We start from the raw sequence: 24,349 nt of genomic DNA, 5'->3' as shown, positions 1-24,349 counted from the left end.
ATAGTGCTTTGCAGAATTATATAAAACTAGGAAATAAAAACTCCAGGATCCCTAAGATAAAACTTTCTGAAAAATAGACACCAAGTGATGTATAATTATACAGATTTTTACATGCATACCAACTTATTGAACCAATTAATTTCAAAGCGTTCCCTTGACAGAAGGGTGCCATATTACATATCTACTTTAGAAAGGAGTCCACAGTAGTAAAACCTTTCTCTGAAGCTTTAGCCCCCACATACAGAAGCTAGATCTAAACTAAACTAAGGACTTGTCAGTTGATAATTAGTACTCAAGGTAGAGAAGCACAAATCAGCAAGGTGACCTAACACATTTGTAAGCCATTTACTCTGATATTTATGGGCCATCTGTTTATACAGAAGGGCCTTGAATGAGTTGCTCTCACAGTGCTGTGATGAAACATATAAGGGAACAAGTGAAGGAGGGGACATTTATTTTGGTTCATGGTGTCAGTGATGTCCTCCCATTACATTGGAAAGTATGGTACATCATAGCAAGTCCCATCAGGACAGCTAGAAATCAAAGAGAGAATTGTAGGAAGGCACCTTGGGAGACACAGGCCAAGGATGTGCTCCAAAGCCCATTTCCTCCACCTGGCCTCCATCTTCAATGTTTTAGAGCTCAACAATAAGGCCATTCACCAAGGGGTTAACTCATTGATTAGCTCAGAGCTCCCAGGATCCAGTCACTTCCTGAAATCCTGTCAGCTGACACCTCCAAACACATAGACCGATAAGGAATGTCCAAGCCATGGCATGCCCCATGAGGCATCAGTGATGGTTAATTTTTGTCCACAATTGAACTGAATCTGGAATGAAAAATAAGGCAAGCTACTGTTCATATCTGTGCTTTGTTGTTTTTTTTTTTAATCAGAGTATTTGAAGTGGGAAAGTGTAGCAGGAATCTTAAAGGTTCTTGCCGGATCCTCAGCTGGTCTTGTCTCCTCAGACTGGAGGCCTCTGAGTCCTCATCCAGAATGTATCTCAGCTGAACTGTGTTGCTCCATAGCCTGAAAGCTTAACCAGCCAAATGCCTAACCAGCCAAAAGCCTCTAGTTTCTGGTCCTCACGCCTTATATATCTTTCTACTTTCTACCACCACTCCCTGGGATTAAAGGCTGGCTTTCTGGGATTAAAGGCGTGTCACCATGCTTGGCTATTTCCAATGTGGCCTTGAACTCACAGAGATCCAGAGGGATTTCTATCTCTGGAATGCTAGGATTAAAGGCGTGTGTTATCACTGACTAACTAGTGGCTTGTCTGTTCTCTGACCCCAGATAAGTTTATTAAGGTACATAATATTTTGGTGAACACAATACCACTACATCTCCTCTCTTTTTGTCTAAAATTAAAAAAGCTTATAACTAATACAAGAAAAACTATCCAATAAGTATATACAATATATACAGCCAAAATTACATTAATGATGTCTAGTCCATTAACATTTTTCAGATAAAAAACTCCATTATATATATTAACAATGTCCAGTCCAGTAACATCTGATAAACTCAGACCAAAAAAATTTTCATTACTTATCTTGCTTAAAACAAGTAGTTCCTTTTTAAAAGTAGATTCCATAATCTCCCTTTTTATCTTATCATATCCATATTTTCTCTTTTTTCTTTTCATAATAGATTCAGTAGTCTACCTTTTGTCATTTTTATATCTTCCCCTTTTTCTTCAGTGTAGATTCATTTTCTTTTCATAATAGATTCAGTAGTCTACCTTTTGTCATTTTTATATCTTCCCCTTTTTCTTCAGTGTAGATTCAATGATCCACCTATTTATCCTATTATTTCTTTACCTTTTTTCTCAGAGTAGATTCGATGATCTATCTCATATCTATATTCTCTTTTCCTTTTTGCTTTCTAGGGGTGAAGATATCTTTAGGGAATCTTGAAAAGAAAATTTTGGGGTTAATCATCAAGTCCTGTATTGTTTGTCCAGTCTCTGCATAATAGGAAAGCTCAGGGCTTGTTTCAAGTCCTTGTTTGAGTAGTCTGTCAGGCTGGATCATCTCAACTAGTCCTCTTGAAATTGTTCTAAGCAGTTTGTAGTCCAAAGCAGATCTTTCAGCTTAATGGCTTTACCATAGTCCTTTTGAAGATTTCAAAGTTGCTGTTAGGTGTGGTCATGGTTCCATGCAGACTTTTTTTTTTTTTTTTTTTGGTGCCTCCTCTGTGGTTTGGAGCAATCACAGTCTGATAAATGTCTGTCTCTCGGAACCATGAACATTCTTCCCTAGAAGAGAAAATCTTCACAACAATTTCTCCCCACCATTTGTCTTGCCAAACTTTTCCGAACTGACCTTTGCCGATGCTTTCTTGTAACACGATGGTCCTGGCAATTCTTCTCTGAACCAGCAGTAGTAAACCCTTCGTCCCAGGTAGCAGCATCACCGCAGTCACCAACACGATGAGAAGGAGCTGGCAACGTGGAGCAGTAGCCACTGCTTCCATGGTCCCACCACTTTTTGTGGCTCAGTCCAGGCCAAAGCTTCTCCCAAACCTCCTAGGCCGGCCTCAAACTCGGGATCCTCCTGCCTCTGTCTCCTTCAGCAAATCCTACCGGTGTGTGCCACCACAACTGCCTGAGTGTAGCTTGGGCCTGAGCTGGAGCTCACAAGGCCACAGGCAAACAGCTTTTTCATGAATTCGTAACACGAACGTTGGGCGCCAGATGTAGCAGGAATCTTAAAGGTTCTTGCCGGATCCTCAGCTGGTCTTGTCTCCTCAGACTGGAGGCCTCTGAGTCCTCATCCAGAATGTATCTCAGCTGAACTGTGTTGCTCCATAGCCTGAAAGCTTAACCAGCCAAATGCCTAACCAGCCAAAAGCCTCTAGTTTCTGGTCCTCACGCCTTATATATCTTTCTACTTTCTACCACCACTCCCTGGGATTAAAGGCTGGCTTTCTGGGATTAAAGGCGTGTCACCATGCTTGGCTATTTCCAATGTGGCCTTGAACTCACAGAGATCCAGAGGGATTTCTATCTCTGGAATGCTAGGATTAAAGGCGTGTGCTATCACTGACTAACTAGTGGCTTGTCTGTTCTCTGACCCCAGATAAGTTTATTAAGGTACATAATATTTTGGTGAACACAATACCACTACAGGAAAGTCCACCCTAAATATGAGTAATATTATCTGCCGGCAGGAGATGCAAGACAAAAGCTTTGCTTTATGTCTCCTTGCCTTGGCTCTCCCTGGAAAGTTCATCTGCTGTGTTCCTGTTGCCGCATACCTTCCCTGGAAGCAGAATCAGGCTTCTCTGGGCTTCCAATGCAGACTGCAGACCAGAGGACTCCAAAAACTTCCAGGTCGTTAGAACTTGGTGGGTACTTATGAAGTGCCAAGCTTCATGGGTTGAGTAGCTACTGGGATCTCAGCCTCTCTAGTGAGAGGCAGGTATTGTTGGATTGCCCAGATTCAGACATAGGACGCAATCTAATAAATGTCCTTTTGATATATATTTGTTCTATCGGTCTTCTTCATCTAGAGAACCCTGACTAATACTGTATTGGTGATACAAGGCAAACAAGACTCCTGGAATAAAACATGAATATGGCATTTCCTTTAACACTAAGAAGCTTATATCCTCACACTTTTCATGGGAGAATTTTTAATTCTCATACATTCTGAAACTGTGTATATGCTAGTGTTGTGCCCAGATCGTGACCCCCAGAGAGACCACCAAAGACGAGCATGCCGGAATGCAAAAGCAAGGTTTAATTCTGGATATCCAAAAGCAATACAAGCCTAGGCAGGGACTTCGTCCAATACATCCAACGCAGTGGAGGCTGGAGGAAGCGCCCACCTGTCTGCAAGCTCAGTTTTTAAAGGGAAAAGTCACAAGGTTACATCATTTAGGGGTGCTAGTACGGGTACAATTCTGATTGGCTCGCTTCTAGGGACTTCTAGAAATTACTTCTAAGGGAGTGGTTGCCCGCCACCATTTCTCATTGGCTGCCCTCAGGTGGGGGCATTTCTGTGGTCAGTTACCCTGGAAACCAGGGAGAGGACATTCCATAGTCTGGCAGGCATTACCTCGTGACTATCTTGTGGCTCTGTACTTTTACACTTCCTGGTTTCTGGAATCTGAACTGACTGGTCTCAGTAACTTCTGGCCTGTTCCAGTAACTTATGGCCTGTAGCTAAAAGGAGCAGTCTTAGGCCTTTAGTTTTGGGGTGAGAGCATTTTGGTCTTATTTTGGTTCCACACTAGTACCTGTATTCATCCCACAGGCAGGCCAAATTCTGTCCTCTGCTATTCAAACACACAGAAAAGGTGGCAGGCAGTGAGCACCACTTCTTACACCACAAACTGACTTGGAATTTCTAGTTGTCCTTCTACTTAAAAAGCCTGCCTCTTGACTGTTCTGCAAAAAGCAGAGCGGCATGATTGTAGCTAGAGAGTCTGTGCTTTATTTCTGAGAAAGTGCTTCAAAGTCACTTTGCCTTCCTTGCCACTCCTTTTCCTACCACCAGCGACAGGTCTCAGTTGTGAGTGTCCAGCAGAGAGGCAACATCATCCACTGGTGATTGATATGGGGAACTAATACAGAAAAAGGTCCCCCTGTTTGCTGTGAACCCAAAAGCTTTCTGTGTGGTGTTGAGAAGATAGACAGGTGCTCTCTGGTTGCCAAGGAAAGCAAGCTGGTCAGAGCATCATGGCCAATGATTTATAACACAAAGTCAGCTCTCCTTCCTAAGCATAGGTTCTTTTTTTCCAAATGGATTTATGAGGATCCCAGACACTCAGCTGACATCAGAGTATAAAAGAAACAGAATCTAAGATCAGCACTGACGAGGGGATAGCTCTATTCTTAGACATGAACATCACAAATTGATGTCTTATCAGCAACTCCTCTGCAGGCTGAAGTGATACATTATAAAACCATCCACATTCCAGGCCTCCCTCTGCTCATCAGTAAAATCAGCCACCTGAGGCATCAGCCAGTGTTTATTCCTTTACACAGGAATGCTCTTTGCATAGGAATGTCAGAACACTTCTTCCCACTGTTTTCTCTTGTGAGAAGGAATTTCCTTTTGTAGAGTGATCTTGCTACTTATAGGCAAGGCAGTCCCCCCACCTCCCCACCCTCCTTGGGAACTTCTGGTCATCATGTATACCTAACTCTCTTCAGCTTTTGAATATTTCCAGCTGTCCTGCATCTGCAATCATGAAACTCACTTTAGGCATTATGGGAGGTTAGTACACGGTGGTGCTCATGTTATGTTAAGTCCGAGCCACAAACTTGAGGCCACTGTAGACCACTGGTGTGATTTAAACTTTTTTTTTTAATTTGTTTATTTTTTCATTTTCTCTTCTACTCTTGACAATACCTTATTATATGGTTGTATTGAAGGTGACTAATATTTAAAACTTCAATGTATTTAATGAATACAACTGGATGATTCTGAACATGTGCACTCACAGTCACCCCAGTCAAAGCAATAACTAGGTCCATTACTACCCATAATGCCCTTGTATTTCTTTGCTGTCTCCTGCTCTTCTTCTTCGTCCTCTTTCTTTGTGATAAAAAAAAAATGCAATATTTATCCTCTTTAGCAAATGTTTATCCCATCCAAGTACTAACCAGGCCCGACCCTGCTTAGCTTCTGAAATCAGACGAGATCGGGCACATTCGGGGTGGTATGGCCTTAGACACAAATGTTTATGTGTATAACACCATATTGTCAGCTACAGGTACCCCATTGTACAGCACATCTCTAAAACTTACTCATTTGTTTAATTATGGTTTTATGACCACTGGACATGATTTCCTGCTTTCCACCACTCCCCATCCTTGGGTAACAACAATTGTGCTTTCTGCTTCTATGAGTTGCATTGTTTTAGGTTCTTTTGATAGGTGTGTGACTAGACAGTTTACATCTGTTATGATGGTTATTATTTTTTAAGTCAGCAAGTATTGGTGAGAATGAATAGAAACTATAATCCCATGCTATAATGACAATGAAAAATGGCACATCAGCCTGGAATATAGTTTAGAAATTTAGAAATGCTAAAATCATGATCGCTGTGTGATTCTACTCCAACAGAATTGAAATATGTGTCTTGAGAATTCTGTACTCCTACGTTCATTCCAACACCATTCAGAACTTTTAAGTAGGACAATTCACATTTGTTACTTTTCTTACCACTATGACAGGTGATCTGACAAGGGCAACTTTAAGAAAGAAAGGTTTATTTAGACTTATAGTTGAGGAGGTTGTACAGTGCATCATGATAGAGAAGTTGGAGCAGTGTGTGTGTGTGTGTGTGTGTGTGCGTGTATATGTGCATGTGTGAGTGTGTGTGTGTGTGAGTGAGAGTGTGTGTATACACATGTGTATGTGTGTGCATGTGCGTTGTATGTGTGTGTGTACATGTGTGTGTGTGTGTGTGTGTGTGTGTGTGTGTGTGTGTATGTGTGTGTGTGTTGCAGGGGACCTGTCACATTGTAGCCACGGCCAGGAAGCAAGGAAGTGGAGAAAGGCTATGAAACCTCAAGGCATCTTACAGTGACCCACTTCCGTAATGGCTCTACGACCTTCCATACAGGGTTACAATCTGGGGACCAAGTGTTCAAGCATAGGAGCCTGTGAGCGCCATTTCAAATTCAAACCACAGTGCAACTCAAGTAACTGCTGATGGATAAATGGATTTAAAAATGTGTGATACATCACACACAATGGAATATTATTCAGCATTTAAAAAGAACAACACCGTACCATTTTGACAACATATGGGCTTGGAATACATTATGCTAAGTGAATTAAGTCATAGGAACACAGACACAGCTTTTGAAAATAGAAATAATGTTTAAAACTAAGACTTATAACCTATCACGTTTCTGGTTTTTTCAAGGATGATTTTGAATCTGACATCCTTGAACTGTTCCCTGAGGCAGCTGTGGCTGGGGTCGAGGAACAAAGAAAGCTCTGGGATTCACAGTGCTCTCAGCCCACAAGCAAGTTTGCTCACCTCCTTTGATTTTATGCTCACTGCAGACCTCAGAGATCTGCCTTCAATCTCCCTCTCACCTCCATGATGCCTCCGCCCCTTTTGTTTCCAACTCTGACTTCTTGGTGGATAGTTCACTTGGGGAATTGCACCTCACACTGGCCTAGCTTTTATCAAGGGCCTGGCTTCTGGCCATCATTGCCTGGGATGTCTATCAAAACATTAGAGCTGCCTTCTCTTCTGCACCCTGTCCTAAGGCCAGAAAGACAACACCAGACCAGGCTCCCCTGCCTGATTGGCGTCAAGCTTTCAGATAAGAGAGACTGAAACACTGAATCCCTAGCTTTAGACTGGTACAGAAAACAGGCCACATCTGGGAAATCTCCTGGGATAAAAGACTTAGAATAAATTCTACAGAACCTATGAAAATGAAAGTGTTTTACATTGACGGAAGTTCATGGCTGGATAATTAGATACCATTTTGCCTAGGATGCACTCCACAGAGTGAGAACCATTAATCAGTACTGTAAGAAATGTGATTTGGTAACCCTCTCTAGAAAACAGGCTGGCAAGTGTACATTGAAATTTGTGCCCCACCCAGTACTCTTCCACTCCAAGGGAGTAACTCATCAGGAGGACAAAAATCACTTTGCGAAGGTATTGTTTAAACATTACTTATTGTGATAAGGTCTTGAGAATGATCTTAACATGTATTCTCCAGTTGTTTGACAAACAAGACATACTGCATCTACTAAGGGATTATTATCCAACTTCTGGAAGTGGTGTTTCTCGAGCAATTATAATCATATGAGAGAGAAGTTCATGGTATAATGCTGGGATTTCTTTTTATTTCAAAAGCAGTTTCATATTTAGAACGGTCTCCATGACAAACATTTTTATAGAGAGGCTCAGGCCTCTGTGGTACCAGCCTTGTAGCAGTGACAACACAGGGGGGGACTTTAATAGTAAAATGCTTTGGGAACAAGTTCAGTGGACACTGGTTCTCTTTCTCTGATGAATGACCCACTACTCTCAGTTAAGACTGAGTTGTTAGTAGCCATAGTATTCTATGTAAGTGAGTCCTCACCACGTTGGCTTGACTACAAATGGACTCTCAGCATGAACTCAAGAAAGCAGGTTGACCCTGGAAAGAACCTGGAGTTATTTTCAAGAAGAGGGAAGATGGAGTTGTAACATGTGTGGTGATCATGGTCGGATACATGACAGGAGAATGTGAAGAAAGCCATGGTGCAGCCACAGAGAAGGGTAAGGGGAGAGCCTCTTCCACCCTAATTTCCAGGATTCCTGTCTTTCTCATGTCAGCTGTCCTTGGCATATTAGGTGCTTTGCATGAATTGCTAATTTCATTTAAGTCAAATCAACACGGGTTTCTGTCATCAGCAACCAGGAGAATCTGACATATACAAACCAGCAAGAGCTTCTGAGAATAGTAAGAATGGTGAAAGATTACACAGAGCTTTTATTTTCTTCTTTATGCTTTTGTGAATATTTATAGTTTTTCTAAAGGAAGCAAGACAATTTTCATAATAAAAACAATGAAGTGTATTATGAAAGAGGAAATATTTATTTCTAAAGGCATGTTTTGTTTTTTCTCCCACAACAGAGAGATCCTCAATACTCAAGTATTCTGGCACATAATTCTTGTGGTGGAATATAAAACTTACCTTTTAAGTAACTTAAAAGTGCATTGTTATGTGGTAGTGTTCCCACTAGCCTGAGAGAACCTTAGGTTAAGCAAACACCACATCTACAGCTGAGCTCTGTTGATCAGGAAATGGAATGATTCTCTTTGTCAACAATTGCTTAAATCGTGTGACCTGATATGGGGTGATGGAACTCAAAAAGACACCTACAGAAACTTTCTGTTATGTTTTTTCCTGAAGATCTTCAAGAGATTGCCCTTACCTCTTAGAGATGGAGACCAAAGCAGTTGCCGCCACCTTGTTCCCACCTTCAACAACCTAGACGAGAGGAAAGGGGAAGGAATGGAAGGCATATAGTGCTGACACTCCCATTCAATCAGCGCTGACCTCAGCTTAACTTTGGACATCCACTTAAGAAAGCTGGTAACATCTGTTGCCTTTTAGCTAGCTTGAATTGGGTCATGTGTCTTTTGGATCCGAAGCTTCTAGACATGGCTATGAAATCAGAGCTATTACTATGATATCCCCCTCCCCCCAGTTATTAATCCATAGTCTCTTTCCAGTTATTTCTATGTCACCCTGTCCCTGAGCCAGATTCCTTATTTCCTGCTGGTGTTAGGGTAGTTCATCTTATGATTAGCACACATGTGGAACCTACTTGGTGGCATCTCTAAACTTCTACCACTCTTCCTGCTGTTCTCTTGACCACACAAGCATCCTCCATGGGGCTTCTCTCTGTGAGAAGACATTGGTACTCTTACAGGTGACTGCTCAGTCAGCCCACCCTTTTCCTGGCATGCTCCAGCATGTGTTTTAGAGAAGTGAGCACTGGAATGCATCACTTGATACCTTGAGATGATCATTACAAATTAATTCTACAGAAGAGTAATATATTCAGTAGTAATCTATTCTGTCTTGGTTTGTGCTGGTTTATACAAAATACCTCATGAAGAAGTAGGTAGACTTTAAAGGCAATTAAATCAAAGTTCTTATGTTGTAGCTTCTAGGGTATAATCAACATTGATGAAGCTTCTGAACAAATTTAGCTGTGAGAGCCCTTAGGAGATATGACTGCACAGAGTCCCAGTAAATCAGCCCCACTTATACAAGAAGTGTTGACTCAAGCAAGGGCTTTTCACCAGTTTCACTTGCTAGTCAAGTGAGGAAAAATGTAACTGTCGAAGGATGAATTAAGCCACGAGGGCAAAGAGCATGCCACAGCATATTCCCCAGTGGCCAATGAAGGCAAACTACATCTAAGACTTCAAGATCCTAATAATCCCCTAAAACATTACAGAGAGGCAAAGGGGTATTTGTTTGTTTGTTGTTTGTTTTAGGTACTGGGGATTCAACTTAGGGCCTAACACATGCTAGACAAGGGTTCTACCATTGAGTTATATCCCCAAGCCACAAACACAAGAGTTTTGCATAACATCAAGGACCAGGTTTGCAACACTCTAAAACAAATACAAAACTTGATTTTCCATAGATTTTTTTTTCAGCATCTTAAGGCTATTCTAGTCTTTTGTAATAATATTATTCTATCTCTGTCCATATATTTCTGGGTATAAAATAAATTGTGTAAAGTGTATCTCCATTATAGTGCTCAATGGATCATAGACCTTGGGTCAACAGGTGTCACATTTCACAAGGGTTGTGTCGATGACTCAAGTAACAAGTGGAAATAAATATACCTTGGAAATTCTCCAAGAACAAAGTGTTATTGTGTGTCAGGATGACCCTGAACTCACAGTTCTCCTGCCCCCTCATTGTGAATACTTGGATGATAGGAGCATAAGACCTGTCTGGCTTATGTAAGCTCTAACACAGAATTTCATGCATAGTAGGCAATCGTCCTGCTAATTGAGCAATTGAGCAGTAACTCCAGCCCATGAAAAATAACTTTTCAGAACTGATAAGAAAAGACTCAAAAAAAAAAAAAATCAAATTCAGCCATGCAGAGTGGCCCAACTGAATTTTCTAAAGGATCATCAAACCAGAATATGGGACCAAATGATATAGAGAAAACTCTTGGCATCTACGGATCACTACCAGAGGAGCTGAGAATCAGCTGTCTGCATGACACCCTATGAAGCCAGAAGAGGGTGTTGAATCCCATGGGACTAGAGTCACAGACAGTTGTGAGCTTCATGGGTGTTCTGGGAGTTGAATAATCCTGGTCCTCTAGAAAAGAAGCCAGTCCTCTTAACCACTGAGCTACAATCTTTTTTTTTTGTTTGTTTGTTGCTTTTGTTTTGTTTTTCGAGACAAGGTTTCTCTGTGTAGCTTTGTGCCTTTCCTGGAACTCACTTGGTAGCCCAGGCTGGCCTCGAACTCACAGAGATCCACCTTATATTTAAATACAAAAATATTAGCATTTGGGGGAAAGGATAATATAAATAGCAGAATACATCTACAATACCCACAGAATAGAATCCTTAATCATGATGGCCAACATTATGTATTCCTAAGCAAACTATTTTGTCTCAGCATTTTTACCAGGTTCTGTGAACTTGTGTCATTAATTACAACACTGAGGAGACTGAGACAGGAGAATCACAAGCTTGAGAGTTCAGGCCAACCTACCTGCATGGAGCATTCCAGACCAGCCTGTGATGCAGATAGACACTTATGCAGAAATCAAAGAACAAAAGCTGACCAAACAAAGGGCAAAAGCCCACAAAGGTTGCAGAAAAGCAATAATTGAGTAGATTTCACTTCATGCCCTGAGAAATGCCAGATGCAAAGGGGCCTGAACTCAAAGGTGTCTACTGTGCCAATGCATTCAAGGCAATTCCCCACTTTCTCTTCTATTAAATTTAGTATATCTGGTTTTATGTTGAGGTCTGTGATCCACTTGGACTTGAGTTTTGTGTAGGGTGATAAGTATAGATCTCTTTGTATTCTTCTACATGCAGACATCTGTCTTGACCAGCATCATTTGTTGAAGATGTTGGCTTTTTTCCAGGTGTCTTTCTGGCTTCTTCATCAAAAATTATGTGGATTTATGTCTGGGTCTCAATTCATTTCTATTGAACAATGTATCTGTTTTATGCTAATACCATGTAGTTTTTTATTACTGTAGTTCTATGGTACAACTTGAAATCAGGAATGGTAAGACCTCCAATAGTTTTTTTATTGTTCACAATTGTTTTAGCTATCTTGGATTTTTTGTTTTTCCATGAGTTGAGAATTGTCCTATCAAGGCCTGTAAAGGATTGTTTTGGAATTTTGATGAGGATTGTGTTGAATCTGTAGATTACTGATGGTCATTGTTACTATGTTAATCCGACCAATCCATGAGGATAGGACATCTTCCCATCTTCTGATATCTGTTACAGGAGAATAGTCTGCACAGCCAATCCACTGTGCCAATAAAGCAACCTAGAATTAAAGTACAGAGTCAGTGATTGGCTGACAAGGATTGGCCATAAAGTTCTTGGAGGACTCAGGAGGGGGGAGGAGGGGATTGGAAGTGAGAAGAAGGAGTTCCAGAGATTTTTTTTCACTGCTGATGGTTCGGGAAAAACATGGAAAGAGGGTCAGCCAATTGTTCCACTTTCCTTGGATTTTTTAGGTAGTTATCTTAATTTCTGACTCTGGAGTTTTTTTTTTTTTTAATTAAACTATAACAAATTAGCTAATTGTTTCATCTGGCAGCCTCATTTGGCATTCAATGCATGGCGTTATTAAAGTATGCCAGGGCAACAAATCCACCAAGCTACTGCCACAAAGGCCTGTTTTGTTTCCCTTCCCACAGGACCTCTGCCTTTTGCCAGCGTTTTCCATTGCAGCTTTTCTATAGCAGCCTTAAGCTGCTGTCCATCTCTGTCCCCAAAACTCTGCTGGGGTTAGCTGCTCCACTGCCGGCCATTCCCTCACTTCCTGCTACAGGGCCTTCCTCCAGGGACTGCCAACCCAGGCCAGCTCAGCCTCCTTGAGACCCACTCGGGGCTTGAACTCTTACTGCTGCTGCCACCACTGCAAGCTGTCAAGGGGCCTGGCTGTGCCCAGCCTTGCAGCACAGTGACAGCCAGCTAAGTTCACTCCTGGTCAGTCACCCACTGCTGCTAACGGCCGGTGGGTGGTCCTATCCCAGCAGCACAGATTTCTCCTATCAGTTTCCTTACATTAGCTCTTCAGAGAGTTCACACTCCTTCCCAAATGACATGTGAGCCCCCAGCCCAAGAGTGCAATTAGCACAGCTGGGGCACCCTGTCCCGACCCCACTACAGCTGGCTACCCACCCCCACCCCTACACCCAACCCCCATCTCTGTCTATGCTGCTCTCAGTCAGCATCATTCGATGTGGTAAGATACTTGGGAATTTTTAAACAAGGAATCAGGATATACTTTTAAAAAGGGAGAAATATTTCCCATGTTAAGCATTGAGGCTATCACAATCCAGGAAGTTAGGAACCTGTTTAGTGCTCCTACAGTGGATAACTTGCAAATGGAAAAAATAAATGAGGAAAAAAATAACTAAACAACTTATGGGATTGACATAATGTCAAACATAATTATTATCAGTTTAATAATTTGTATTTTACCCTTAAAAATGGTTTGATAACTGCCAAATATGATAATTTGACTGGTAAGATATAAGCCTTAGAAAAACTTACTAATGAAAATAAGAAAAATTTGACAGATAAAATACAAGCCTTAGAAGAACTTACTACTGATAAGATGCAAGCTTTAGAAAAGCTTACTACTGATAAGGTACAAGCCTTAGAAAGACCTACTAATGAAAATAAGAAAAATACTCAGACATAGACAGAGGAATTTAGAGCAGAACTTACCTTACTATTGCATTATGAAACTGAAGAGGAGTGGCCTAAGGTTATTAGAAAACCAACTATAATTTATCCAGTTACCATACAAGAGTGACCACCAGATAATATGCACCCTGAAGGCTATGCAGAAGTTAATTGGGATCCTGTAGAAATATTAGATTTGAGGAGATTTAAGGAAGTAGTCATTTCATATGGTATGCATTCACTCTTTGTGAAAAATATGTTAAATTCATGGGTGACTCAGAACAGAATTATTCCAGAAGAATGGAAAGATTTACCTACAGCAATATTAGATGCTGATCCTCAGTTACAATGGAGAACATAGTAGAAAGAAGAAGCTAGCTAGGGTCATAGAACAATGAGGCAGGGCTAGAGGTATTGAAATTTCCCAAGACCAGGTACTCAGTAAGAGCCACTCTGCTGATGTGTAAAAACAGTATAGATTTGATGATAACACTTTGTGCTATGTCATATAGCAGCTTTGTCTGGGACAGGGCTGAAGATATCAGGAAAGAGGACTGAATCATTTACTAAAATTATACAAGGCCCAAAAGAAGCCTTCATTGGCTTTTTTTAAAAAACAAAGATTGACTTCAGCTGTAAATAAAATGATATAAGTTCCAGAAGTTAGACAAAGAGTCTGGCTTTTGAAAATGCTTATTCAGAATGCAAAAGGGTGATTAGACCTTTAAAAGCAAAATCACTATTAATAGATGAATGGATTAGAAATACGGCTGATATTGGTTCTCATGCTTATGATGCTTCTTGGACAGGAGAAGTAATTTCTAGAAATCTTAAGAAAAATCAAAATGTCAGATGTTTTAATTATAAAAAACAAGGTCATTTGAAAAGGCATGTAGGTGAGATGTTCCTAGAAATTGCTTTTTCTAGAGATAGTCCAAAAAGAGGGTCCTAGCCTTCTGGGGTATGTAAAGGTGTGGCAAGGACCAGGATTGGACTAATGAATGCAAATCAACAAGGAAAAGACAAAGTAACCCTTTACCATTGGGAAATGCCCTGAGAGCCTCCCCGAGGCCTAAATATCAAATTTCGCTCAATCACTCCCTGTCGGCATTTGATAAATTCATCTACAGAGTAATTAAAAGGCTTACTACCTGTTGTTAAAAACTGCACTGCTCTGGATGTGACCAAAGACAGAACAACTTCTATAGCTACAACAAAAAGTTCAGGAGAGACCAGAAAACAAGTATTTTGGCAAAATGCTATAAATGATCAGAGACAAAAGCTAAGAATACATGTAAATGGCATTGAGGCTGAGGGTCTCATAGACACAGGGACAGATATAACAACAATTTGACCAAAATCTTGGCATCCAAATTGGCCTCTTCAGGAGGCAAATTTCAGCTTCTAGGGATTGGAGCTTTATCTCAGGTAAAGCAAAGTACAAGATGGGTCAAATGTATAGGGCCAAAAAGACAGGAAAATTAAAACTATGTGAGGCTAACATAGCAATGAATTTATTTTATGGGGATGTGATTTGTTGCAACAGTGGAAAACATAGATTAACATTCCTCTAATTCTAGAAACAAACCATAAAATAAAGATTCTTCTGAGAGAAATACTGAAAGGTATTATCAAGAATGATCACAGACTGCTCAGGTTGTACATAAACAAGGCACAACAGCTGATGATCTTTCAAAGGTACCAATAGCCCTACCTTTAAAATGGTTAACTGCCCAACCTGTGGCACAATGACCTTTGACATCAGAAAAATTACAAGCCTTAGAACAGCAGGTACGGGAACAGCTAAATGCTCAACATACTGAAGAATCAACCAATCCTTGGAATTCTCCTATATTTGTCATAAAAAATAAATCTGGAAATGGAGACTGTTAACAGATTTAAGAACCATAAATGAGGTGATTTAGCCAATGGGCTCTTTACAGTCTGGAATTCTCTTGCCTTCTCTATTACCTAAAAGATGACCTATTATAGTGATTGATTTAAAAGACTGATTTTTTTTTTTTTTTTTTTTACTATATCTTTACAAGAACAGGATAGAGAAAATTTTTCCTTCACAGTGCCTATTTATAATAATTCCCAGCCTGGTAAAAGGTATCAGCAGAAAATTCTTCCACAAGGGATGTTAAATAGCCCTACCTTGTGTCATCATTTTGTAAAACAGTTGTTGGAAATAATTTGTAAACAATTTCCTCAATGTAATTTACCATTATATGGATGATATTACACTAGCTAACTCAGATGCAAATACCTTAGAAAAAGATGTTTGAAGAAGAAGAAAAATTCCTTGCTCAGGATTACAAATTATCATCATCATTATTATTATTATTATTATTATTATTATTATTATTATTATTTTGTTTTTCGAGACAGGGTTTCTCTGTGTAGCCTTGCGCCTTTCCTGGAACTCACTTTGGAGACCAGGCTGGCCTCAAACTCACAATGATCCGCCTGGCTCTGCCTCCTGAGTGCTGGGATTAAAGGCGTGCGCCACCACCGCCCGGCACAAATTATTCCTGGAAAAAAAAAATACAAAGAAGAGATTCTATTAATTACCTATGCTACAAGATGGGTTCACTAAAAATTCAACCACAGAAAGTACAAATCAAGAGAGATCAATTACAAACTCTTAATAATTTTCAAAAAATGCTAAAAGATATTAGCTGGCTATGGCTCACAATTGAATTGACAACTCAAGAACTAAATAATTTATTTTAACAAGGTGATAAGGACTTACGTAACCCAAGAATATTATCAGCTGAGTCTGAGACAGAATTGGATTTGGTAGAAAAGAAACTTCAGGATGCACATGTGGATTGCTTGGATCCTGAGCTTAATGGTATCCTGGTCATACTACCCTCTATGCATTCCCTTACAGAAATTCTTATGCAAATTAGATAATCATTACATCTGGCAGCCTCAAATGTCTTCTTCATTTTCTTTCTTTAAAGACTTGAAGTTTTTAATCATACAAATCTTTCATTTGCTTTGTTAGAGATATCCCAGTGTATTTTATATTATTTAAGGCTGTTTTGAAAGGCATTGGTTCCCTGGTTTTTTGTTTTGTTTTGTTTTTATTTTTCAGTCCATTTGTCATTTGTATATAGGAGGGCTACTGATTTTTGTGAGTTAATCTTATTTTGAGTTACTTTACTGAAAATGTTTATCAACAATAATAGTTCCCTGGTGGAAATTTAGGGTCACTTATGGATACTATCATTCATTTGAAAATAATGATACTTTGACTTATTCCTTTCCAATTTGCACCCCCTTGATCTCCTTCAGTTGCTTATTGCTCTAAGACCTCAAGTACTATATTGAATAGATATGGAGAGAGTGGACAACTTTGTCTTGCCCCTTCTTTTAGTGGAACTTCTTTGAATTTGTCTCTATTTAATTTGATAGGCTTGTTGAAAATTACCTTTATTATGTTGAGGTATGTCCCTTGTATCCCTAATCTCTCAAGGACCTTTATCATGAAGGGGTATTGGGTTTTGTCAAAGGCCTTTTCTGAATCTAATGAGATGATCATATTGTTTTTGTCTTTCAATTTGTTGATATGCTAGATTACATTTACTGGTTTTCACACATTGAACTATTCCTGTATCTCAAGGATGATGCCTACTTGATCATGTCTGTTAGCTCCAGTATTTCTTTGTTTAGTTTTTATCTGGCTCACCTGTCTATTCGTGAGAGTGGGGTATTAAAGTCTCTCACTACCAGTTTGTGAGGGTCAATATGCAATTCAAGATGGAGTAGTGTTTTTTTACAAACTTGGGTATCCTTGTGTTTAGTCTATAAATGTTAAGAATTGAAATGTCATCTTGGTGGATTTTTCCTTTGAAGAGGATGTAGCATCCTTCCCTATCTCTTTTGATTAGCTTTGATTTGAAGTCTATTTTATTAGATATTGAAATGACTATACCAGCTTGCTTCTTAGGTTCATTTGCTTGCAATATCTGTTTCCAACCCTTTACTCTGAGGTAATGCCTATCCTTTATGTTGAGCTGTATTTCTTATATGCAGCAGAAAGATGGACGTGTTTTTTTTTTTTAATCTATTCTATAGTCTGTTTCTTTTTATTGGGGAATTGAGACCACTGATATTCAGAGATATCGATGTCCAATGATTGCTGATTCCTGTTATTTTGTTGTTGTTTTTGTTTGTGCTGCTGGTGGTGGTGGTAGTGGTGGTGGTGGTGTGTGTGTGTGTGTGCTTCCTTTCTTTTAATTTTGCTGGCATGAGATTATTTACTTCCTGTGTTCTCATGGATGAAATTAACCTCATTGGATTGGAATTTTCTTCTAGTACCTTCTGTAAGGCTAGATTTGTAAAAACATACTGCTTAAATTTGGCATTTTCATTCAGTATCTTATTTTCTCCATCTATGGTGATTGAAAATTTTGCTAGGCATAGTAGTCTTGGCTGGTATCTATAGTCTCTTAGTGTCTATAGCACATCTGTTCATTCCCATCTGGCTTTTAGAGTCTCCATTGAGAAGTCAGATGTAATTATAATAGTTCTACATTTATATGTTATTTTATCTTTCCCCCTTGAAGTTTTAAATATTTTTTTTCATATGTTTAGTGTTTTGATTGTTATATAGCAAAGGGACTCCCTTTTCTGGTCCAATCTATTTAGTGTTCTGTATGTTTCTTGTACCTTTAAAGGCATGTCCTTCTTCAGGTTAGAAGAATTTTTTGTATAATGTTGTGGAAAATATTTTCTGAGCTTTTCACCTGGGATTCTTCTCCTTCTATTCCTATTATTCTTAGGTTTGCTATTTTCATTATGTCCCAGATTTCCTAGAAGTTTTATGTCAGGAGTTTTTTTATTCAACATTTCTTTGACTGATGTAGCTATTTCTTCTTTCATATCTTCAGTGCCTGAAATTTTTCTTCCATCTCTTGTATTCTGTTTGTGAAATTTGCCTCTGTAGCTCAAGTTTGAATTCCTAAATTTTTCATTTCCAGAATTCCTTTGGTTTGTGATTTCTTTGCTTCAATTTCCACTTTCAGGTCTTGAATAGGTTTTTTTTTTTTGTTGTTGTTGTTGCTGTTTTTGTTTTTTTAAACTTTAATGGTTTGTTTGTGTTTTCTTTAAGGGATTTATTCCTTTCCTCTTTCAGGACTTCTATCATCTTCATATAATTGGTTTTAAAGTCCTATTCTTGTGGTTAAGCAATATTGGAATATTCAGGGTCTGTGATGGTAGGATATCCGGGCTCTAGTGGAAATATATTGTTCTGGCTGTTACTGTGTTACCTTGGTGTCTAGGCATCTGGGTTTGGATTCATTATAGGAATAAGTGCTCATATCTGTGTTTTTGTGGAGTAGGTGTTTTGTTCATTGGTTTCTGTCTCTTCTCTGGATTTTCAGAGAGGGTGATGGCTGTGTGTTACCTGTTATACTGGTCTGCTCAGCTGGTATAGTCTCGGTGTTAATCCTAAGGTTTGTCAAGGGAAAACTATTGGAGAAATTATTTTGGCCACTCCACGTAGTTAAAAGGATATTTATTTAATGGCGTAACTCACAAATTAAGTAATGGGTAGGTCGCAGGGTCTGGGGAAGGTGTAACGCAGTCCAGCGGTGTTCTCCGGAGCTCTGCACAATCCACCTTTCACCGTTCAGTGTCCCGGCACCGAGAGTGCACACCGAGCGAGCGCTGGCCCATCCAGCTCTCAGGTCCCCAGGCGCCTTCCCTCGCCCCGCCTCGTAGGCGTGACAGTTGCCAGAGTCTCAATGGGGGTTGGAACTTCCAGATCCAAGCTGGAATGGCTACCCACTACAGAAAACCAATTTCACCACTTTGAGCCAAATTTGAAACAAGTTTTATTTAAATATTAAATACTGACCAAGACTTATATGGACTTTGGTCAGGACCACTCCCTGGAATTTCCCAGCTGAGGGACCCCAGGGCACATATTGTAGGGGCTTTATGGACAAAACCATTTATCCACCATACTTTCCCATGAAGTATTGCTGTTATTTTTCAAGAACTACAACTCCCAACACCCCAGGAAGTTAGCTGGCTCTAGGGAAAGTGGAGCTTACAATTATAACTTCCAGCATTCCATGAAGTTACCTGGTCCTTGGGCAGATGGAGCTTGCAGATTAATTTTGGATACAACAACAGGGAATGTCTTCTGGCATTGGAGGCTAGGATACTGGGGTGAGTTGTGGGAAGAACAAATGGGGGAGAAGGTCTTTGTGATCCTTTGTGGATGAGGTCAAAGAGGAAAATGAGATCATGGCAGGTTTTCTGCTACAGAGCTGGGGTTGCCAATAGAGGTATTGGATCTCAGGAGCAATACTAGAGGTATAGGCCCTCCTCCAGCTTACTGGTTACCCTGGGAGGAGTGACCCTTGGGTTAGTAAGGGTAGGGAGGCTAGGGGTAGATGTACTGTGGGATCCACAGCAGATGTGGGCAGGGGATAGGAAGGCTGCAGCTGGTGCTCTGTTGCAGTTCTGAGAATGACACCAGGGGACTGGATTTGGAGGAAGTGGGGAGTGGTGAGGGTCTTCAGTTAGCTTACCCCTCTTCCTGCTCTGCTCAGCTGGTGTGTTCCCAATTAATGCCTGCTGATTTTGGAGACTGAGATACTGGGATGAGTTAGGGAAAAGAAGGTTAGGGGAAGATCTTTGTGATCTGTTGGGGATGGTGTCAGATAGGAAATGGAGATCACAGTAGGTTTCCTGCTACAAAGCTGGGGATGAGACAAGAGGGACTGGATCCTAGGAGCAGTAGGAGAGGTGTGGGTCCACCTTCACCCAACTGGCATCTTTCTTAATAGTTCCCTAATAGTTACTGAAGCATTTTGCATTTCCTATACATGGTATTCTACAGGAAATTGTTTGTCCTATACCTGAAGATACCAATACGGAGTACCATAGGATGAGAGAAAAAATGTTCTTCCCTAGTGTGGTGCATACGACTTGTGGTGGTATTGTGTTCCCCAAAATATTGTGCACCCTAATAAACTTATCTGGGGTCAGAAAACAGGACAGCCACAATATTAAACATAGAGGTTAGGCAGTGGTAGCACACACCTTTAATTCTAGCATTCCAGAGGCAGAGATCTGCCGGGATCTCTGTGAGTTCAAAGCCACACTGGAAACAGCTAGGCGTGGTAACAAGAGCCTTTAATCCCAGGAAGTAATGGCAGGAAGCAGAAAGGTATTTAAGGTGTGAGAACCAGGAACTAGAGCTGGTTAAGCTTTCAGGCTTTTGAGAAGCAGTTCAGCTGAGATCCATTTGGATAAGGACTCAGAGGCTTCCAGTCTGAGGAAACAGGATCAGCTGAGGAACTGGCGAGGTGAGGAAGCTGTGGCTTGTTCTGCTTCTCTGATCTTCCAGCGTTGACCCCAGTACCTGGCTCCAGGTTTATTTTTATTAATAAGACCTTCTAATGATTCATGCTACAACGACTTGTGAGGAAGAAATCATTTTAGTGAGCCTTGCAGTTTGGGGCAACAGTGTGTCATGTCTGGGATTAGAACTTGGTTGAGGAGAAGAATTACTTGCATGGGCATAGAAGATGGTAGGACTTTACACTGCTCTGTGCCATCTGCACTGGCTTTGGTCCAGAGGTGTCCTCATAAAAAGGTGTGGTGATTTGAAAGAAAATGCCCCTCAAAGGGAGTGGCACTGTTAGGAGGTGTGGCCTTGATGGAGGAAGTGTGTCACTGTGGGGGCAAGCTTTGAGGTCTGTCTCTTTTGCTCAAGCTTACCTCAGTGTGACTGTCAGTAGACTTCCTGTTGCCACTGAGTCAAGATGTAGGACGTTCAGTTCCAGCATCATGTCTGCCTCCATGCCACCATGCTCCTCACCATGATGATAATGGACTGAACCTCTGAAATTGTAAGCCAGGCCCCTCCACTAAATGTTTTCATTTATAAGAGTTGCCATGGTTATGGTTTCTTTTCACAACAATAAAAATCCAATTAAGACAAAAGGGAAATGCCTGAGGTGAGATATAAACTGAACAAATTGCATCCTACAGTAAAGAGTTTTGGTCAGGGTAGCATGAGTTTCTATTTATGATTTTCTATGGTTCAAAGAAAAAATAATCTGGTTAAAAATAATCCTATGAGGCACAGTGTCTTGTACAATTATCTGTGTCTGTCTACAAAATACGCACACAACAAGCATCGCTCAGTATAAGTGTGGCTTAAGGAAAAGTACCACCATTTTATCTGAAACATATTCATTGTGAAAACCAAATATTATTCTCTATAGAATGACCTGAGACATTAAAATTACATGTTAGTTTACTTGTGATCATTTTAAAATAATGTAGCAATCACCAATCTATATGTTATGAGAAGTCCGTGCTGGGTGGCGGTGGCGCATACCTTTAATCCCAGCACTCGGGAGGCAGAGCCAGGCAGATCTCTGTGAGTTTGAGGCTAGCCTGGTCTACAGAGTGAGATCCAGGACAGGCATCAAAACTACACAGAGAAACCCTGTCTGGAAACACACACACACACACACACACACACACACAGAGAGAGAGAGAGAGAGAGAGAGAGAGAGAGAGAGAGAGAGAGAGAGAGAGAGAGAGAGAGAGAGAGAGAGAGAGAGAGAGAGGCCCAATGTCTGCTACTTTCTCCAACACACCCAAGCACTCACACATGTGCTCACACACAGAAACTGTTAAGTCCAGGGATTCTCAGGGGACTCGATGCAATTGGTCCTTGCTTTGATGTTCTCTTTGCATTGAAGTGTAAGCCTCTGCTGTGTTGTCATTTCTGTTGAAGGTTGGTACCTTCTACCAATGATGACCTTAATGTTTACCACAGGTCATTGTGTTTTGTGCTCCTAAACTCCATCAGATACAAGTTGCTCTGTATTATTTTATTCAAGCTTATGAGTGATTGAGGCAGATCCACTATAGAATGGCCCAAACTGCAAAGGTGTTTAATGTCATTTTTGTTCTTTAACATCCTTCCTAAAACCCCCCACTGTTCACTGACTGTACCTGGCTTTCTTTCCAGGCTCTGGCCTATCATGAGTTCTTTCTGGCCCTTCCTCTTTTAATTTCCACTGCTCTCTTTTCCTTTCCTGCAGGGAGTTCCAGGAATGTCAAGATTCTACTCATTCACAGAAAACATGCTGACCCGAGCCTTGACCATACCTGGTTGAAGGTATATAAATATGATCAAAATTCATTGTACAAAAATTTCAAACAAAAAAAGATATGGAAAGCAGGGCAGGTAGTATATCTCATGATAGACTGCATGATTAGTAATGATATAGGGCTGGGTTCAACTCCTAGCCCCACTAAAAATGAAAGACGACAAACCAAAATGTAAAGAAAAATAAATTTATCACATATGTAAAATGCTATGTTTGAAAGTATGGCTTAAGATAATAAAAGAGTCCTATACAATTTATGGTATGATTTTATGCTTTTTAGTGTTTTCTTCTGCTCAGAAATGGTATTATTATGACATTGCTACGTACATTGCCTGCCAGTAGTGTGATAGTTCCTATGACTAGCTTGCTTGCATACATAGAAGAAATGATCTGGTTTAACAACCCAGCTGGGCGTGGTGCCTTGTATACTTACCTCGGTAACTGTCCATCGCACTGGCATGATCTGTGGACCTGCTTGCGTTCCTATGAGGCTGTGTCTTCAGGGTAGAAACTCCATCTAATGCTTCTCCTTACCCCTGATACCTAGCAGTTTCTGGCAACAGTAGACGTTCAATAGCTGCCCGTTAAATGGATCAGTGTGTAAATGCTCCCTGTTTAAAACCAAATCAAGATGGCTCTAATGGGGATTTAGTAGTGTAGCCTAATAAAAGCCAGGCAGCATTCAGAAACCATTCCGATAATTGCTTCAGGAAATGGGTCTGTACTAGTTTTAGAATAATAATTGGATTTCAGTCTTGTCCAACCCGCTTACAATTTCATTACTTTAAATGGAAAAGACTTCTCTGGCTCTTTTTTATTGATAAATCCAGTTAATGTAGAATAACCATGGCACAGATTGATGAAAATAGTACCATAATCATGGTTATAAGTACACTTTTGGCCTCTCTGCAATGGTTAGTTATAATTGTCAACCCTGCATAATCTAGAATCACTTGGAAAAGGAGTCTCAATGAAGTATTGTCTAGATTAGGTTGGCCTGTATCCTTTAGGTCTGTGTGGAATTATCTTGATTACGTTAATTGAGATGAAAAGACCTACCCATTACCAGCAGCATTATTACCTGGGCAGGGGATCCTGGATTGGTGGAGAAAGCCAGCTGAGCACTAACATGCATGCATGAATTTAATTCTATGTGCTGTTAACTGTGGATGTGATATGAGTCCCTAAGTTCCTGCCACCTAGGCTTTCCTGCTTTGATAGATGTGACCTGGACTTGTGAGCTAAAAGTTGCTTCTGTCAGGGTGTTTTCTTATAGCAACAGGAAACGAAACAAAGAAAACCTTTGAAAATTATGAGTATCCTTTCAAGTCCTGGGTTTAGTCTTCAGTACCACATACATACAGAATGAGTATTGTTTTCCATTTCTCTAGTGCTAGTAACAAACCAGCTAAGAGAAGTAGTGAGAGCCATCACCTGTCTGTCTGAGAGCAGCATGAGAATCATCACCTGACTCTCTGCTAAGCCTTTAATTTTGACTTCTGGACAGGCTCAGGACCTGAAGGGACTTCTGGGCTGTCGTGAACTGGCTTAGTGGATTTAGAATTTGCTTTCTCAGATGTTAGATACCCATCTCTTCCTGTAGAGCTCTGAAATCTGGTATGAACTTGACACTGTAGTTAGATCACTTTGCACACATCATTGTTGTAAGTGTGACCACCATGGTAGTAGTTAGAGGCTGAAGTGTTCCCCACAGGTTCACGTTTTAAATACTTGTTCTCAGCTGGTGATACTGCATTTGCATCCTTTGGGAGGTGGGGCCTGCCT

General features: G+C 40.4%; 1 long non-coding RNA gene across 1 annotated transcript in view; it reads left to right on the top strand.

Annotated features, from left to right (window-relative positions):
* Window positions 1-22,801, top strand: part of LOC121827524 (uncharacterized) — a 46,517-nt gene extending 23,716 nt beyond the window's left edge. Inside the window, exon 4 of the long non-coding RNA XR_006069823.2 lies at window positions 22,496-22,801. This is a non-coding gene — a long non-coding RNA (uncharacterized LOC121827524). The remainder of the gene's footprint in view (window positions 1-22,495) is intronic.
* Window positions 22,802-24,349: the final 1,548 nt, after the last annotated feature.

Source organism: Peromyscus maniculatus, chromosome 2 (genome assembly GCF_049852395.1).
Source record: "Peromyscus maniculatus bairdii isolate BWxNUB_F1_BW_parent chromosome 2, HU_Pman_BW_mat_3.1, whole genome shotgun sequence".
Lineage (NCBI taxonomy): Eukaryota > Metazoa > Chordata > Mammalia > Rodentia > Cricetidae > Peromyscus > Peromyscus maniculatus.
This window is presented reverse-complemented; position numbering and strand designations above follow the sequence as displayed.